At 36.9% G+C, this 20,537-nt stretch overlaps 1 long non-coding RNA gene across 1 annotated transcript; it reads left to right on the top strand.

Moving 5' to 3' along the window:
* Positions 1-647: 647 nt before the first annotated feature.
* Positions 648-20,342, top strand: LOC142601729 (uncharacterized). The gene is made up of 3 exons (XR_012835305.1): positions 648-804; positions 16,957-16,999; positions 19,538-20,342. It is a non-coding gene; the product is annotated as an uncharacterized LOC142601729 (long non-coding RNA).
* The last annotated feature ends 195 nt before the right edge of the window (positions 20,343-20,537 follow it).

Below are 20,537 nucleotides of genomic sequence, written 5' to 3'. Positions count from 1 at the left end.
ATGTGCTGTGTAATACCTACCATACCATAAAAATCAGTCTAGTCCTCTATGTACCATCTGGTTAAAGAACAATAATCAGCCTGTTCACACTGCTTTCTGCCTTATGACATCCTTCACTGCAATGTTTGCTTAGTCCTGAGATTTATCATTCCTCTCCTCTAAGTATTATTTAGAGTTATTAATAAAATTAAAATAATCTTCTTTGCCATATTTGGGTTGTCTACAATGTAAATGAAAGGAAACATTTTAGAGAGTTACCTCACTGGAAACTCCATAGCTAAGAAAATTCTTGTGGCATTAGCATCAAATGTTCTATGCAAAGGAATTGTTTTTCTTCAAGGAATTTTCCAGTAAATTGCTATAAAAATAGCATTTCTCTTGGTGTTTCCATTCTATAGTAGTGTATTTTTGCCAGCTTTTTTTTTTTTTAAGACATTATGTAACATAAAGACTATTTGTCTTCTTTTTTGATTCTTCATTTGTTCAGTGCTTTATACCTAATCAGAGCCAAAGATGGCTGTTTCATTTACATATTAGCCATAAATATGGATTTCTAGGGATTGCATTAGACTCACTAAGCAGCACTGAAATTTTTTCCTTTATCACCATGCTGTCTGTTTTCTTTGGAAACTGTAACTCTGCACTATTCATTACTCTTCTCCACCCAACATTCTGTGGGCAGTAAGACAATCTTCCAACACAACCTAGGTAAAAAGTAACATATTTTACCTACCAGACCACCCCAGTTACAAGCCAGCTGGAAATCCAAGATGACCTTCACATTCAGAAGAACAGGAATTAAAGGTAATATAATTTATTAAAAAAAATATAAAAATTATATATGTATTTAATCCTTCTCCCCTTTCTAAATCTCTCTCATATCAATAAATCCCTACCTTATCGTCTAACGCAGATACAACAGTCCAACTCCATTTCAGTTCCACCTACCAAGTACATTTTGGTAAATCAGCTTGGGTATGAGACCTGCATCAATCTCCCCTGCCTGGAGCTGCATATGGAGGTCTGTGGTTCTGATAGCTGAAAGGAAGCAGCCCTCCTAGAGGTGAGGGGAGTGGGCATCTTGGGGAATACATAGCCAATAGTATTGCCTGTGACTTCACTCTTTCTTCAGTGGCTATTGGAGACACTCAGTAGGAACGCCAGTAAGCACAAGATATTACTAATATGACACTGTAAGCCAGTTTAAGAGCAAATTGAACTATCCAAGATACCAAGCTTAAAAAGATATGTTTGAGTCTATTAAAGAAAGGTTTTATAATCTCTAAACTAAATCTCGGCATACTATGGGATCTCTAAATCTAAAAGATATGGAACATCCATTGGCTGAACACATTTAATCGAGACCTGGTACACAGGCTGCCTCATGTTAGGTCTACAGTGCTGAAAAGTCTGGACATAATCTCAGGTGAAAGTTCCTTACTCAGTAGGAAAAAATTAGCTCCAAATTTTGTTCTCCTGTGAGTAGGTACAACACCTCAAATTCAGCAGATTTTCACATTTTTAATAGTTTTTTAATATTAATTTACTATCAGAATAATGAACTATATATTATGTGAGCTGTCAGAAAGACAGTTATCAAATCATCAAAAAGTATTTTTTGTATAAATTTGGCCACAAATTCAAGCAAATTTATTACTTAATCTTTAAATCCAAAGGAGAAAATGAAAACAGGGAATATCAATACATCACGATTCAGTTTCTAAACTTCTTACTTTTATAACATCTAAGGTTTGGACAAGCACTAGCAAATAATGATGATGGTTAACCATTCTTGACATACTGAGTCACAAAAACTGTCTGTAGCCATGTGTCTGGCCTGTTAAACTGCAAGCTAAACACAGATTAGTAGAAATCACCTTTAGAGTGGATTAAGGTAATGCATTTTACTTTACTTCTGTAATGTATACACACATATGGCTTATCTAACGAGCTGTAGCTTGTTAAACAAGGCAAGACTGTGGTGTGTCATCTTCCGGACAAACTCTCATGTTAATGTTTACTGTTTCCAAAATTAAAATAGAAGCATGAAAACTTAAGAAATTTGCTATATCTGAGGTCAAAATTAAATTCTATATTCTGTCCTACATCAGTCCTGACTTTGATAGCAGTTCTTAGTTTTTTAAGTCATCTGATTGTTGACTAATTTCCATAATTGCATCTTCCTGGGCAGGGATGTTGCCTCACTTGTGCCTTTTTTCAATCTTCCATGCTTTTAATGTTAATTTTCACTAAAAGCTCACTAAAGATTTTATTTTGTTTTGTTTCAAATCCACACAGAATAGAGGAACAAGTCTGTCACAGTGAAACTGAAACGGTACTAATCACTCCTTCATAAAAAGCACTTGAAGATCTTGTCTCCATTAGTCAATTGGACAAAATACCTCTAATGTATCATTATTTGCCATCCAACTCTTTAACTGAACCCATCAATGAAGATTTGAGTCCCCTGGACCCTGTTTTTCCCCTTCAGGATACGATAATTCCCACTGATTTCAAATGAATTATTCAGTTCCTTCACTTCAGGACAGACAGACAGATCACACTTAGGCACAATCACCCATAAGGAGCCCATTGAAAATAATAAAATCATATTCGAATATGTTAATAAATAAGATGATGAAGAATGTCAGTCAATCAGAGCAGTCTGAGGTAACATACTCAAGGATGCTATCAGTAGGCAGAAGATATGTATTTTAACTAAGGAATTGTGCAAAGAATGCCTTTGGGTCCTATTTATATTAATGGGAAATGGTGACATTCCTCATGAAGAAAATGACATTTTTTTGTTCTTTCAGGTAGCTAAATCCGTTTCACTTGCATGGACTTCTATCCAAAATATCAATGTCTTCATGTTTTTGGCAAATGGTATCACAACATCTGTTTTCATAGCCTTTATATTACTGCCAGAAATTAGCCACATTCTTGCACTTTTCTAACTGCCTCTGAGACCAGATATTTGAGGCCCATAAAATGACAACGTCATGGAGCAAAATTTCATTTCCCTATTCTTATTCCCTTTACATATTTTACTTTGTACCAGTATTTCCACTGAAATGGTGGAAGAGGCCTAGCATATGGCTTTTTACTGTGAGATTTTTATTTTTTTTTTAATTAGCCATTAACAGAAACTTGAGCTTTCAGGAATGTCATTGGTACAGCACACAGAGAAAAAAACATATTACTCTTTTAAAAATTAAATCTTTGCCTATTTCCTGCTCATGGGATAGGGGCTCAGGGAAACAGAGAATATGGACCTTAGTTTTAAGTCTTTATGGATTACATTTCTTGCATCAAGGTGACTGAACTGGTCTCTGATGGCAGATTGTTATGTCTTACATGCCAGAAATTACTGTTCTAAAATTACCCTGTTGCTAATTTTTTAGGAGGAATATTTTTAATATAACTTTTCCACATACTACTCTATCGAGACACAAAAAATGAGAATCAGAGGCAGGATCTGAAAACAAAGGAAAGGGCACGAACCAAAAGTGGCTAGGGCAATACAAAAGGGAGCAAAACCGATATGTTGATACAGTTAATTTGCAACTTACTAGAGTGGAAAGAAAAAAGAAAAAAAAAAAAAAAAAAAAAGACCTGTAAAGAAGCATTTTCTTCCACATCAACTTGATCTCTGAGAATCCTACTAGGAAAAGAAACCCCTAGATGCTAAGTAGGAGATTATTTTTTAAAAATTTGTTAAAAGTGCTGTTATTGCAGCAACACTGATGACTAGCTGCACTCTCTCCTCAGATAGTCATGACCTTGGTTTTGTCAATATATTTACAATTTGTCTTGGAAAATGGGTAAATAATTTTGCAGGGAAATCCTCTTGGTTTTTTTAAAATTATTATCTCCTACCTCATCCTTGCCCTTTCTGCTTTACACTCACTCCTAGTTCCCATCTTTACATGTTTTTAGAGTTGCACTCTGAAATAAAAATGTGAAAAATAGATGTATTGATCTGTCACATCTTACCTCAAATGGAAAGTCCAGAGTTTTAAGGTTTGGCAGGCAGCTTAGCTCAGATGAAGATTTAAAAAAAATCTGTTCAAATAAACACAAGAAATGAGAGAAAAAATTACCTATTATTGTTTGCATTTAATTTGAGCATCTTTGGTAGAACATGTCTCTACTCAAAATATTGCACATGTATAATTGACTGAACTTGCCAGAACTAACACAAACATCTTTTTCCACTCTCTAAGAAGAAAGTTTAACTGTGAGACCACTTTACTGTAGACATTTTGCCTGAGGCTCATATTATCCTAGTTTTAGATAAACACTGCTGCACATAAAGGAATCTGAACAATTTGTTCATACACAAAATGACTTTGTTGACTTAGCTAGGAGCTTGTCATCAACATGTAAGAAAATTGCATGACTGTTTTTGAAAGCTGACAAAGACCATTTCCTTTCATATGCAAACTGGGCATTCTTTTCAGTGTTACCTGAAAGCTGCACTTTTGCAGAATAAAACATTTTATTTGGCTCATCTTCCTTCAAACTTTATCAAAATCATTTATATTAGGACAGTAATGTATGATGTGCTCATATTTTACCAGGTATTTTCTTGACTTTAAGACAGTCAAGGCTCCAGGAAAAAAAAAAAATCTAAATATGATTAATGATACAGCAGATTCCTATAATAGTGGTAAAGTATGCAGCCATCTAAAAATAGTTTTGCAAGGATGAACCGCCACTTAACCAAGGAGATTAATTTCTTTAGAGCTCTAACTCTGTGCCACATATGATTCTCAGTGTCACATATGAAACTTCTTTAATCCTACGTGGGGTTAGTTATTACTCTGGGTACAATCTAGCCCCCTGTAAACAAGCCCATCTCTTTGCAGACATGCCTACATGGTCACGATGCAAAGATGAATTACTTAAGTCAGGTTTTGTACAGTCCTACACGGCTGCCAGATGGAAACTGGCTTGCATCCCAGTATCTTGAAAAATATGTGAAACCACTTTGTGATTGTATGTGTTTGACTTTATAGATGTATCTCGACTCCTTCTTTGTCAAGTTAAAGTGCCACCAAATTAATAGTTTCAACTTCTGCCACGAGTCTACCACTAAAGAATGGTGAAGAACTCATTTTACTCAAACTTCATTCCATTAGATGTAACAATGTATTGAAAGGGATTTGAGGCTACCAACTCCCTGAGTTCAAAACCTACCACCTGCTAAGTAGTTTATAGATTTCACATGTGAGAAAATGTCTATTTCTGTTTTAATGTTGCACTCCACATAATAGGAATGATACTACACACCTTCCAAGAAAGAAGTTCTGGAAATAATTTACATTTTCAAAACATGCATAATTTACATTTTCAAAATACAAAAATATGCAAATATGTAAAGAGTAACCAAAGAATACTAAAAGGGATGCTATTGCTTTCTGTCCAATCATCATCTGAGGACATAACACGAGTTACACACTGTGAGCCTGAGAACTTTAAATTCAAAAAGCAACATACTTTCTGGAGAATAAATGGAAATGGGTCTATAAGGGTCGAAATGATAACACATACAGCAAGTTACAGTATGTAAAACCACAGCCGCAGAGTTTTTCAGTGCCAAAAGGCTGAATTTGGTTTAAATGTACATGAAGAACATGATTTTCACTACAAGTCACAACAGGTTTTCCTAGTTCAGACTTTATTCCCCCAGTGGATATTAATGCAGACAAACTCTTCATTTCACATCTACATTTTCTACTGTCAGAGAGAGATATCATACCTCTGGGTATTTGTGACCTTTCTCACATTATGAAGAGAAAGGAATATTTGGAACATCATATAATGAGAGAAAAAGTAGCATAATATAGATAGCAATGAGAATAATGCTTACATCAAGTGTGAATAATGAAGGAATCTGAAACGAACAATCATTTTAAATCATCTAATATAGGAAGTTCCCAACACACTCTCAGAGCAGAGTAATGGCAGAAAAAAACCTCATAAACCAGGTTATAGCTGGATTACAGATGGGCAGACAGATACCAGGATTACATGAAAGAAGGAGGACATGTCATACTCTAATGGACAGTACAACCTGTGCCCAACTAGAGAAGACACTTTGGATTTACATATTTTTTACTATTTTTTTTGGCTTAGTATCTGGAATTGTTGGACTTAACTGGCAGCTGAAGAACAAGAAAACAAAATTTAGTAACATCACAAGGATCTTTCACATTCATAAATTGAGAGCAGTAAATGATTTAACTCCGGTTTTTAGGACTGAAGATATCTTTTTATATTTACATTACTTCATGAGTTTCCAGAAAAATGTGAGGAACATCTGGTAGGAGCATAAAGGACTGTAATGCTTTCTAAGGAGTCAGGTTTATGTGACAAATCACTACATTACTTCCACAAGGCATATAATAAGAAAGCATGGATTAAGCTTCACCCCCACACTGCATGGAAAATGTCTACAGACCTCAAGGAGAAGGAGGATCAGTAGGCCTCTGTGAATTAGAAAGACCAGGCAGCATCGTTACATTAGCTAGCTAAGAGAAAATTTGTCTGGAAAGATGAATGCTAAGATTTTGAAGTCATAAAGGGAAGTGCTCTTACTCATGCTAGATTTAAAACTCCAGATTCATCCAATTTGCAGTAGTTCATAATGCCAGACATACACATCAGCAGCTGAATAAACTGATGTGGCTGTTAGATACAAACCACTTACTTATAAAGACTGCAAATTCAATCAAAGAGACACCAAATATTCAGTCACATTAACTTGAGTGTTGACCATTGTGGAGACCCTCAAGACATGCAGTCCCTAGTTATTGGGATTATGATTCATATTCATCTTTTGTAGCATTTTTAAATCTAAATATTGGCTTTTATATCACATTTGGAATGAACAGATACACATAGCTATTAAAGAGGAACTGTTATTAAAAACTTTACAGTTTTGTCTTTTGAATGAATTGCATTATCCCACTACTTATGGCAATGACTGAATTTAAACCCTGATCTTACTTTTCAATTGCACAGATATTAAGAGTAATCATGGTAAGACTGTCTGCTTCTAATATTTTGAGAACTCAAGATAAGTAACTACTAAATCCTCTTTCAGCAATGTTTGAAAAGCACTTTCATGTTAAATGAAAATGCAGTATCATATTGTGTAGCAATATCATTCATAGGACATAACAATACAATGTAACATTTTAATTGTATCATACAATGTAAACTTTTGGCTAAGTATTCTGAACATCGCAAAACCATTTAAACCCCTGTTTTCAACTTCTCTGCACTTTAAAAAGCTCTGAGAAATACAGATATTCAAAACCATAATTATACTAAACAATTATGGAAACGATGTTAGCACTATGGAAGCATGACATTTCATTCACATCTTCCATTTCCTTCTTTCATGGAAGGAACAACATGCTTCATTTTCACACTGACTGTGTTGTCTATACTATATGCTTCATTCCTTTAGTTCTCAGAATATTTTCATGTCTGTTAAATAGCATTTCTGGGCCAGTTTTACACTGTATATCAGAAAGAAACAATAAAAAGACATGTTATCACAGGACGATTATCTGAGTTGATCATGTGTTCACGACTTAAAAGATTATAAATGAAGGGATTTTTTGCAATTACAGATACTATATGGCTCATGTGTGTTCAGCTTGTCAAATCTTTTCAGAAATCAAATGTGATCCATCATTCTTTTTTAAAAAATGTATTCATCCACAATGTCCAAAGGAGATTAGGTATTTTCTTTGTATGTCAGTGTGGTGGGTTGACCCTGGCTGGGGACCAGGTGCCCACCAGAGCCGCTCTATCACTCCCCTCCTTTATTAGACCGGGGAGAAAAAGTACAACGAAAAGCTTGTGGGTCAAGATAAGGACAGGAAGAGATCATTCTCTAATTATCATTACTAGCAAAACAGACCGAACTTAGAGAGGGAATTCATCTAATTTATTACTAAGCAAAACAGAGTAGAGGAATGAGAAATCAACTCTTAAAACTCCTCCCATCTTCCCGGCCTCAACTTCACTCCTGGCTTCAACCTCTGCCCCCTCTCAGTGGCACAGGGGGACGGGGAATGGGGGTTACGGTCAGTTCATCACGCGGTGTTTCTGCCGCTTCTTCATCCTCAGGGGGAAGAATCCTCTCATCGTTCCCCTGCTCCAACATGGAGTCCCTCTCATGGGAAACAGTCCTTCATGAACTTCTGCAACGTGAGTCTCTCCCACGGGCTACAGTCCTTCACGAACTGCTCCAGCGTGGGTCTCTCCCACAGGGTGCAGACCTTCAGGAGCAGACTGCTCCAGCGTGGGTCCCCCACGGGGTCACAAGTCCTGCCAGCAAACCTGCTCTGGCGTGGGCTCCTCTCTCCACAGGGCCACAGGTCCTGCCAGGAGCTTGCTCCAGCATGGGCTTCCCATGGGCCACAGCCTCCTTCAGGTGCCTCCACCTGCTCCAGCATGGGGTCCTCCACGGGCTGCAGGTGGAATAGCTACACCCCCTCATCCTCCCTCCATGGGCTGCAGGGGGACAGTCTGCTTCACCATGGTCTTCACCACGGGCTGCAGGGGGATCTCTGCTCTGGCGCCTGGAGCACCTCCTGCCCCTCCTTCTGCACTGACCTTGGTGTCTGCAGATGTTCTTACATCTTCTCACTCCTCTCTCTGGCTGCAAAAGCTCTAACTGTTTGTTTGTTTCTTCTTAAATATGTTATCACAGAGGCGCTGATTGGCTTGGCCTTGGCCAGCGGCGGGTCCGTCTTGTAGCCGGCTGGCATTGGCTCTGTCAGACACAGGGGAAGCTTCTAGCAGCTTCTCACAGAAACCACCCCCCTAGCCCCCCCGCTACCAAAACCTTGCCACGCAAACCCAATACAGTCAGTTTGTTTCAGATGGATAGTCTCTTGCATGTCTTGTTCCTTTTCATGTATCGCCATAAAGTTATGCTTGGAAAGTATTGGAAACGTTACTATAATTTAGATAATAATTTCAAAGAAAATTCGTCCTCATAAGTTTTATGTTATTACCTGAAATTGCTGCTCTATAACAGGAAATCATCTAGTTTGCAAAAAGTTTATAATGCATCTTATACCAGCTTGCCTATCATTCATCGGCTTTTAAGAGGCTGGTGATGTTTGAAATTGTATACACAAGTTCACTAAAAATATCTGTTAACATCAAAAAAACCTCAGATGTACCAGAAGCCAAATTTAGGGATCCAACTGAGTAAAATATTCTCATGTTTAGCTAAAGTGATTGCAAAAGAACAATTTTGCTAACCTTATTTACTGCTTTAAACTGCAGTAACAGAATTCAGTATTTATGGACTTCCTTTTCTTCCCCATAGACCTTGCTAGCATACATCCTCCCTCCTACACAATCTCTGTCTTTATGGATTTCATACACTCACCTCTGTAGTATGGTGTCATATAAGTAAGAAATACGTATATGTGATTAGGAAAAATTACTGTTTCCATTTGTATTCTAGCAGTACCCAGGAAATACTCCCCTTACACTGAAGAAGACTCCCCTTTAACTAGACACATGACAAAAAGGTAGTAATACCACTCCCCTGCTCCAGTCCTACAAAATAACCATCCCACTTTTGGAAACCTGGAAGCAGGGATTGAATAAAAGATAATTGTTAAAGAAACTGAGGACCTGGCACACAACTAAGTTGCCACAACTTAACAAGCAGCCATGCACCAACCGAGCACAGTAACAGTCTATGTATACCCTTGGTTAACACATTTAAAAGAATTAAATGTTCAGTAGAATTTAGTGCAGAACAAGATAAAGACAAATGGGAATCCTGCAGAGGAATACCAGATGACAAGACAGCCTGAGAAAGTGGAAAACTGAGATCTTGGAAAAAGCTCTGCAACCCATGGAAAAATAGCAATTAAAAAAAGCCGGAATTGCTAAATTAATGTTTCTTTCAATTAATGTGAATCAGTAACTTCATACTGAAAAGTGCCATAACACAAAGTCAACTATTAACTCTCCATCATCTTATATCCATCTATAAATATGACAGACACTGATACAGCAAACACATGAGCTTTGACACAACTTGCTGATATATGCTTGCTTTTAGAAAGGCCATTCATTATTTACACAGGAGACCACCATTCAGGTTTTACAAATACAAGAGATGCTTTTCAAATCTGCCTAATGATTTGTTTACCCCAGAGAGGAAAAATTTTGGCCTCAGTAGTAAATAATACTTTATCAAGTTGCCCAATTATTCTTTGCATTTAGCAGAGAAATGGGAAGTAGTCCAAAGTTATAGTTCTAGTCCTCTGTATAAATAATTTATTGCACATATTTAAGCTGTCCATGATGGGCTTCAGAGAAAGTAATGATGCACACACCACTACATACATATAAAATTCAAAACTAACACAGATTTTTCTACTGTCTAGACCTCAAGGCAAGTGGAAATTAAATTAGCACCTGAATATATCTAGTCACACAAATATATGGGTGCAAATATCACCTTATAAGTTTATAGATGACAAAAATAATATTTTTTAAAATGGTTATGACAACAAAAAGTGAAGTTACTTAGGATACCTTAAGAACAGGGAATAAGCCTCTAGAACAAGAAATCCATTATAGTTATAGTCTTACAAGCATATCGGAGAAAGAAAATTCCCGTTCTAAGCCTCACATTCAATTGACAGAGGATTTATAGTAGCATCATAAAGCACATGGTCAGCCACTGCTTTTTCTTTAATTAGATATACCAACTTCCCTTACCATGATCCTTCCAGAGAGTAGTTCTAGACTGCAATACCAAGATGGGAAGAAAAGATTAACAGTTAGCTTGTAGTACGATTGTAATTCAGTCTTCTAACAATAGACCCCAGTTTGGTTTGCCATGATTTATCTGCATTTATTCATAAACAACAAAATGGAAATATATACATGCTCAATCCTATATTACAAAGTGCTTGCACTGACAGACAAATAAATTTTGTTAATGTCATGTTTGAAGCATGGAGCTAGGCTTTTTGTTTTGGTTTGGTTTGAGGTTGTTTTAGGTTTTTTTAATCCTAACACAGATACATTTTCAGGGAAGAAAATAAAATTTTGGCAAGATATAAATCAAGAATCACCAATCAGTTGTGAGACACATTGATGCTGTGCTACGTCTCCGAAAAAATCCTTATCAGTGCTGAAACTCTACTGGATTTTAAATCAAAGTGTTCAAACAACTTTCCCTTGGGAACTTCCAGAGCAGAGGAAACATCTTAGAAAAAATCTTGAAGCAGAAACAGAAGATGACCAAGCCAGCAGAAGCCCTGTGCCAAATGCAGTGAGTGAACACATAATTTTCAGTGTAGTTCCCAAATATCTAACTTAGATTTTAAAAAAGCCCTGCTCAGATACCACTCTTCCTTGTAGCAGTTAAAGCTCTGAGTACTTAAATAAGAAGTGCTGCTTCCCTTTTACTTTGCATAATTCAGACTATTTTCCGTTTACACAGAAGACAGTCAGGTTCAATACATCTTTTGACTGAGGAAATATGCATCTATCTCATGAAAAGGGCTTTGATTTCCAGGCTATAGTGTAGTCTGGAATGAGGCGTTCTCCTATGAAAATTGTTTCGCAATGTACAGAATAATTACAGATTAGATAAAGAAAAGACAGAAATATGCCTACAGGCTGGTAGCTAGAGTAGTCAATAGGAAGTGGAGTCCTGGATTTAAATCTCTGGAATGGCGAATCTTTATTGTACATTCTATCCCAAGAATTCTTTACTGACATACTCATAATAAGCTATTTACTTTAACACATGCTTACATAAACAGTCAGAGATTCATTTTTGGGTGAAACTATGACAATTTAAATAAAAAATGGGATTCAGACTTACCTAACTATAATCATTAAGCATTTACATCCCTCCAAAGCATCCCATCTATTTCACATTCCTGCCTCAGGGTGGAGGTGCATATTTATCTACAACAAGCACAGAAAGAGTCTAATGACTTGTTAAACACTGATGGTTAACTTCCAGATCATTAAAACACAGCGAGAACCCAACTCAGTGAAGAACTACACAATGTTCAGGTTCTCAAGACCGAGTAGAACTACACTTCAGTTTTGAAAATCAGCAATAGTGACTAATTCCTTCCTCATTTCAACACTAACATTTGGTGAAGAATGACACAAGTTACATCTAAACTTGTATCCAAAGTAGCCTTGTCGATAAGAGTCTTTTGACATAAACAGGCTTTGGGTAAGGAATGTAATACCAGAAAAAACATACCCATAGGTCAACCTCAACTACTTGACTAGCTTCTTATGTAATTATTTTACGGTTAAAATGCTGAGATCTGGTCCTTATATACTGTTAATGAGCCAGAATATATGATGTATAATGAGTCAGAAAAACAAATGCACTGTGCGTAATTTGTCATTCTCGGATGTTTAGGACTTGATGCTCCATTCAAAAATCTCTCCAATGTTTTAAAGTTTATCAAATTAAGTATAATGAAACAAACAGAAAGCTTTTATGCCTATTACACCAGTTCTATCACTAAAGCCACAGGCACAGATCTTTTTAAGCTGCAAAGCACTTGCATTCTAAAAAAGAGATGATTGGGTATTATTTCCCAAGTATGTGTACAATCATAGTATGTGTCACTACTACTGCCACTGGGCACCATGGAGAAGAGTCTGGCTCTATTGTCTTTACTTCCTCCCAATTTTACACATTGAAAGGATCCCTCCGGACCCTTCTCTTCTCCAGGTAAACAGTCCCAAGTCTCTCACTACCTCTGTTTTGACAACAATTTTTGTTTCCTTGGACAACTAAAGAATTTTTCTCAATTACATCACATGTCAGACGACTCTATGTGTATCTCTATTCTGATACAATAATGTAAAAATATTAAGAAGTGTTACTGATTTGCAGTGTTATCAAGTGACTTTGAGAAGTGTATATTGTAACTACACTAGACAGTATACAGAGTAAAAAAAAGATGTGCACATGTAGTATTAAAAATCTTTCTACAAAGAGGCTATCAAGAAATAGAAAAACATACAAAAGTTTCAAGCCTGCACGAAGCATTATAGTTCTAATGAGTTTTTACATCATTTATAGAAACCTCAGAAAAATTAGGCACAGCAGGGGTCTATGTTGTGATTAGCTACATGACCAGGATACTACCCAGTAGCAGTAATGCCACTAGCTTTGAAGTAACCACATTGTTACAGCAAAATACCATCTGGTATTTTCCCCTGTTACTCCATAAATGACATTTGTATGCTGTAGGCACTCTAATAACCTATTCTCAAAAGGTGAAAACACTAAGCAGATGTTGGCTCAAAATGAATTGTTTATATGGCATAGACTTCAGACGGGCAAATTAGAGCTTTATAGTTATTTTCTCTTACTAATATTACTATACTGTAAAGTAAATGCACAGCATAAAAAAATACCAATATCAAAACCAAACTAAACCAAAACATAATCTAGAAACAGATATGAAATAACATTCTTAGAATCATAACTACAAATTCTGAAGGTGCTTCAATGGAGCACACTTTTTATACAGAAAAGTGTCCAAAGTAATTTGTGGATTGGTTGCAGGCAGCTTTTTCTGCACACTCCTTCAGCTATGTTCTTTAACTCTGTCAAGCCAGATGAAGGGCAGAGTCCTGTGGTTTTTTTCCTGAATGGACATATGAATATAGTCCATTTACTGCAAGTGTTCCTGCCCTCCAGGAGAAAACTTGGTATCACCACCTGTCCACAAATGTCATTCAGATTACTTCATGGTAAGAGTTTTTGAAGAATGTGCTAAGTCTTATTAAAACACTAGATATGGTCTCAAGAAGCAAAATGCATCTGGTGCCAAACTTCGGGGACTCTGATTTTAACGCTTTAGTATGGCTCTTGCTTTTCAAAAGGTATTTATAGTTATATAAAAAAATTTGAAAGATGTACTTTGATTCAAATACTGCCATATAACCACGTCTGTCTTAAGGTGCATTCCATGTTCTTGGAGATCTGAAAACACCATATATTGCTTAGAGAATCTTCTGACCCACAAGATACATGCCACTAAACAAGATGAGGCTCCTAAAAAGGAGAGGGGGGGAAAAGTATTCCCGAACACCATTGCAAATTTTAAACCCCCACCTGGATATGCATTTTATAATGCTAAAAACTTCAATTCACATTTTTAAGTTATACTTCTGTTGTTCCCATTATCAACAATTGCATTATTGCTTCAGGTTATATTTCTTTCTTTAAAAAAGCAGAATTCTGCTGCATTAGTCATACTAACAGGTCTACTTCTGTTAAATTTACCTAGAAGCAAAATAGTGCAGGGATACAGCACTTGGCTGACAGCTAGAAGACTTAAGTTTTGGTCATCCGTATGACAACTAGGTGGTGACAGGCAGAGTCACTCCTACTCTATTTTACTCTCCTCCACCTTCTGTGCATTGGCTATTTAGGCTGCAAACTTCTTGAAACCAAGACTGTTTTTCTTCATATCTGTCTTCATACCAGGGAAGCCAAAAAGGGAATCTTTACCTAGGGTATGATCTTTGGATACTATATTTATCTAAGAATCACCAATAACACAAAATACTAAAAATGAAGTAGAAGGCTTTCATTAGTGAACTTTCTGTAAAATTCCTGTATCAGCTCCAGAAAGAGGGGGAAAATTTTGCAAATATTACTAAGGCATGAAATAGTTCATATGCACACAATGCGATTATAAATCAATAGTGTACACCAAAGCTCTTCTGAGGGAAATAAAAGAGGATTTGGGTACAGCTGACATCTTTCATGGGAGATGGGCAGCAGTTGTATGCCTCTGTATGTAAGGAGAGGTTAATTATTGCTTCCTCAATTAAGATTACTATTGTTGCAGATAATGCGAAGAATTAAATGGATTTCATACCCAAACAGCAATTTCAACACAAAATTAAAGCACTTTTTAAAAAGAAAAAAAAAAAAAAAAAAAAAAAGCAACCAATTAAGTCCAATCCTTCTCCCTGCCCCCCGCAAAGGAAAAACTGGCATTTGGCAACAATAACAATTCACAGCAACATTCACTTTGCTTTTGGCTATTCTTTAGGTTTGGAACTGACACTTCAACAAGGTGATAAATAGGAAAAGTAAAATATTCCACAATCAGCTTCTCTGCTGGAAAAAAGAAAGCAGAGTGTGTGGAAAACCTTCCACTGATATTTTTCCACGTCATTGACATAGATGGTCATATTGCACGTGTTATGTAATTTACATGGAAACTCTGCATATACATATAGTAGGCCAAACTTTGAACTTCATACTCAACCTATATCCAATGGTTATCTATCCAAATAAGGAGTCAAATATATGCAAGAACCTCAAAATATGTTATGCTTCTTACAAATGTCATAAAGCTGTCTTAAGTAAGGTGCAGTGATTTTTTTTCTGTACAACTAAATTACTTATACATATATTTGTACCTATAAACATAACAAGACTTTTTATATGTTTCAGTTTGAATATCATCCAAAATAATTAAGTAATGTATATGTGAGGTTTTCAACTGCTGCGGTGTCTACTTAGGCTAAAGAAATTCTCCTTTTTTATTTTTCCTTCCTGTTCTACCCACCCTCCCCAGAATCCTGTGGGGGTTTTTGCCTCTCTTGACTTACCCAGTTTTTCCACTTCTCTCGAGAAGCTGTATGGCATAATAGCTAAAGTTTTAGAAAAGGGAGGTCTCACTGGCTAACAGGCAATTGTTGCTGCTAAAAGTGGCAGTCATTTCCCTGCCCCACTCCCTGTTAGATTGGCTCAGACACCTTATGAAATTTCACCTTAAAAGGACAATTACTCCTTTGACCCAATAAAGTTGAGCCCTTAATCCATATCATATCACTTCAGGAACTCAATTACGTTGAACTGTTCAATGAATTGTGATCCTAGTCTTTTTTCATTATAACTCCTTTTCAGTTAATTTATAGTGAAATATTTGGACAGATTGTTACAATTATCTACCTTCTACTGACTATCAGGAGTTTTGCCTGTTGCTCTCTAAATGATTCCTTATATCCATAGTTCTTCACACAGCAAGTTTTACCTGTACATTTGCAAAAGTAGTCCTTCAACATTTTTTAATATTCTGCCTATAAATGTAACTAAATCACTTGTTCTTATTTTTACCATGGTTTTCATTTAAATTCTGAGAATTAATTATTGATTCAGTAATCTATATAAATACAAGCTTAACTTTAAGCAGCTACAATCTCAGATTTGGAGCATTTTTGTTTACCATTAACCCTCAAGCAGTGACAAGAAGAAAATAACAAATTTACACCAAAATAAAACCAATGTATTCCAAGCAGTCTCAGAAAGCAAACCAACACCTTACTGGTTTTAGAACAAAAATATATTTAACTATCAAACTGAGACAACAAATAGTTTTATCCTGTCTTAATGCACATGTGATTTTCTTGCATTAATGTTGCATTACCTTATTTATCACAATAGTTGTGAGCTGTCTGGCCATTTCATCTCACTTTAATGAAAGTGACAATACCTGCATTTGTCTCAGTCTTGGAGGTTTCATCTTTCTCTTCATTTTCAGTGGTAGCCAAAAGACAAAAAAATATATCTTTAACAAAGTAGCATTCTTTACAGATACATCTATGAGATATTCTGGAATATTGAAGAAGAACAAGTACTTTCATTGCCCTGGCTTGTATTGTTCTAGGGAGAACTGTTACTGATCCATCAACAAAATAAATCTTTTGATATCAGTTAAGCCAAGAGTGTTCCATGAATAACCACTGCCATCTACTTACCTTTTCTAACTATATTGTGATTTTTCATGTTATTGAGATCACACAAAGCAGCACTGCAATGAAGAGGTTAATGGAGATTTTCTTTTTGTTTCCCTGTACGATCTTGGCATGAAAATTTCATAATAGGCAAATCTGCAATAATCCTATCTCTGGATCATCAGAAGCCAGGGTGAGTAGTTCTAATAGTAGTTCTACCACAGCAGCAATATTTCTATACTATTAAGTATCTTATTTGCTTCAGTGATTTGTGTCAAGGCAGCTCTGTGTTTCTCACTTGAATAAATAACTGGGGAAAAGAGAGGAGACAGAAATTAAGAATAATTGATAATTTTCTCAGTGGAGAGAAGTCACCATTGAAAACTTGAAGGGGTCTATGTGGTTCAACATATTGAATATTCATTAATTAATTCACTCTAGAAATGACAGCGGATAGTGCATTCACAAAGTAGCCAATGATACAAAGTTATTCAAGGTAGTCAAGACAAAGAATGACTGCAAGGAGCTGTGCATCTTCCTTTACAGTAACTGGTTGTCTTGGTAATAAAGTGACAGCTAAAATTCAGTAGATAAATATAAAGTGATATACAGCGCTGTGCTAATACCATAAGCACATTATCACCTGGATGCAAACCTACTGGCCTCTGAATAGACTCATTGTTTTCTGCCTCAAAGCAGCTCATGATAAAAAGTCACAAAATCTGTTATCTAATATGTTTTAATAACAGGAGAATTAACTTTCATAGTTGCAGATAATTTTATTAGGTCAGAAGGACACTACTATGCCTGCTTACTTGGTGTCCTGAATTGTGCAACACATTTCAAAAATTTCAGTGACTCAGTGCTTCCTATTAAGCAATATTATCAATATGTACAGGATGCTAGTGGGATTTTCCATGCTCTCTGTGGCAAATTGTTTATTTCCAGCATGTCTGGCACACTTACTGCAGATGCCTTTCTGATATCACTCCCTTTTAATCAGAGACTCATAGAATGGTTTGGGTTGGAAGGGACCTTAAAGATCATCTAGTTCCAACCCCCCTGCCATGGGCAGGGACACCCTCCACTAGACCATGCTGCCCAAAGCCCCATCCAACCTGGCCTTGAACACTTCCAGGGATGAGGAATCCACAGCTTCTCCGGGCAACCAGTTTCAGTGACTCACCACCCTCACAGTAAAGTATTTCTTCCCAATATCTAATCTAGATCGACCCTCCTTCAGCTTAAACCCATTACCCCTCATCCTATCACTCCATGCCCTTGTAAACAGCCCCTCTCCAGCTTTCCTGTAGGCCCCTTCAGGTACTGGTAGGCTGCTATAAGGTCTCCCTGAAGCCTTGTCTTCTCCAGGCTGAACAACCCCAACTCTCTCAGCCTGTCCTCATAGGAGAGGTGCTCCAGCCCTCTGATCAGCTTCATGGCCCTCCTCTGGACTCGCTCCAACAGCTCCATGTCTCTCTTGTACTGGGGCCCCCAGAGCTGGATGCAGTACTCCAGGTGGGGTCTCACAAGAGAAGAGTAGAGGGGCAGAATCACCTGCCTTGACCTGCTGGTCATGCTTCTTTTGATGCAGCCCAGGATACAGTTGGCTTTCTTGGACAGAAGCTCATGTTGAGCTTCTTGTCCACTAACACCCCCGAGTCCTTCTCCTCAGGGCTGCTCTCAATCCATTCTCTGCCCAGCCTGTATTTATGCTTGGGATTGCCCTGACCCATGTTCAAGACCTTGCAACATGGCCTTGTTCAACTTGTTGAATCCACAAAAATTCAGAGAGGCTTTGTGTTGAAGATATGTAAGGAAAAAAGGAGAGGAGAGGAGAGGAGAGGAGAGGAGAGGAGAGGAGAGGAGAGGAGAGGAGAGGAGAGGAGAGGAGAGGAGAGGAGAGGAGAGGAGAGGAGAGGAGAGGAGAGGAGAGGAGAGGAGAGGAGAGGAGAGGAGAGGAGAGGAGAGGAGAGGAGAGGAGAGGAGAGGGAACTAACTTTCATTCTAAATTCATTTTAGTGTTTTCTAATTAAGGTTCGTTGTACAGAGCAAACATACATTACAGGTCCTGTAATGTAATGTAATATATTAGCAACCAGTATGTGTAAGTTTTATCTATATTCAAAGAAGAAAAACTTGAGAAGTGTGGTAAGCAGTTACTACTATCTCAAGCAAATTAAAACTGAAGCAAAATACACTCAGAGTATATGTGCAGTCTACATAGGTTTTTGTGATAGAGAACAATAAAATGTTTTTCATTGTTAAATGAAACTGGGCTTAACTGACTACACTCTAAAATACCATAATTGGAGGACTGCAAAATACACTTACCGATAAAAGAGAAATCAAACTCAATACAGTACATTTTTAAGAACTAATTGCCAGTAAGTATTTCACTATATGTGTTTGTATTTACTGAGAGTATACAGAGTACTGGAACTGCTTCCAAACAAATTAGATTGTCTCTCTGTTTTACATTAATTCAAGAAAAATTTCTATATACTGTATTCTCACATTTATTATTTTTAGTCTTAATGTAGGCTGTGCACTACTATTTATCAATCAAAATCTAAAAACAAGTAAACAGCTTTCAACGTAAAAAATTCAGCTCATATTTTGAAATTCATGTGTTCTTGCAATATGTATATTTGAACATTATCAAGTGACTATGCTTGTCTAGCACAACTTGACTTTATAAACTTGGTTTATTTACTCTATCTTTTTCTAGGTTCTGACATGAAGGGGATAGCAGAGAAAATTATGTACAAATTCTGTGCACTCCTCACCTTTCTGCTTAACACTCCAATAATGCATAGGTTAGAACAACATTCCTCCAGCATTCTGCAGACAGCATTACTTGAGACAAAGTCAAGATCCATACAGTATAACCACCAATCTTGTCCTCAAAACTGACTTAGCAAAATAAGCTGAAATATTGATTTAAAACAAGTAAACAACCCAATAAAGTTTTTTAAAGAGCTTTTAAATCACTTTCAAAGGGTGTTAGTAACAAAGACTTTCCTGTTCTCACACCCAGAATCTAGTCACTTCCAATTAAAGCATAAATCTATCAGAATCATGTATTTCTGAATTTAGACTCAAGCTACCATTTCATTTTTCCATTGCAAACTTTACTTTCACTGACACATCCCTGAACACACACTGAAATACATGAGGAGCAGAGATCTAAACTCCAGTCATGGTAGTATATTTGGGTTATCTCACCTTTCTTATTCTTTTCTAGCTGCTTGTGCCACACATGTTTTAGCTTTCCCACAACTGCAGAAAGCATGTTGTAGAAGGATTGAGGAACTAGAGAAAGTGGTTAAAACAGAAGAAAACATGGATGGCTAGTGAAAAGTGGCTAGCAAAGAAAAATGGTAACCAAAGCAATGAGATAACTTTATAGCAAACCACTCATGAAGTTTAGGATGGAAGAAAGAAAGGATGACATTCAGTGTATGTGTGTATACACATTGCCTGAGTCAGAAAGCGATGAATTGTGGGAATGCTGAAACTATGAGAATGTAATGCCTGGGAGAAAACTCTTTCCCTAGCTGTATACTTCATTAATTCTCTTCTTTACTCCAATGGCTCTCTTCTCTCAAGCTGTGATGCATCAAGGCAACAGAGTGTCAGTCAGGAGCTAGGAGACAAAGATCGATTGAAGACCAGGCACAAAAACAAACACTGGGGAATAAGCAGAGTTTTCTCATGAACCAAACAAA

This window comes from Balearica regulorum, chromosome 4, assembly GCF_011004875.1.
Source record: "Balearica regulorum gibbericeps isolate bBalReg1 chromosome 4, bBalReg1.pri, whole genome shotgun sequence".
NCBI classification, from domain to species: Eukaryota; Metazoa; Chordata; class Aves; order Gruiformes; family Gruidae; genus Balearica; species Balearica regulorum.
The sequence above is the reverse complement of the archived record's forward strand: the minus strand, read 5'-3'. Positions and strand labels throughout refer to the sequence as shown.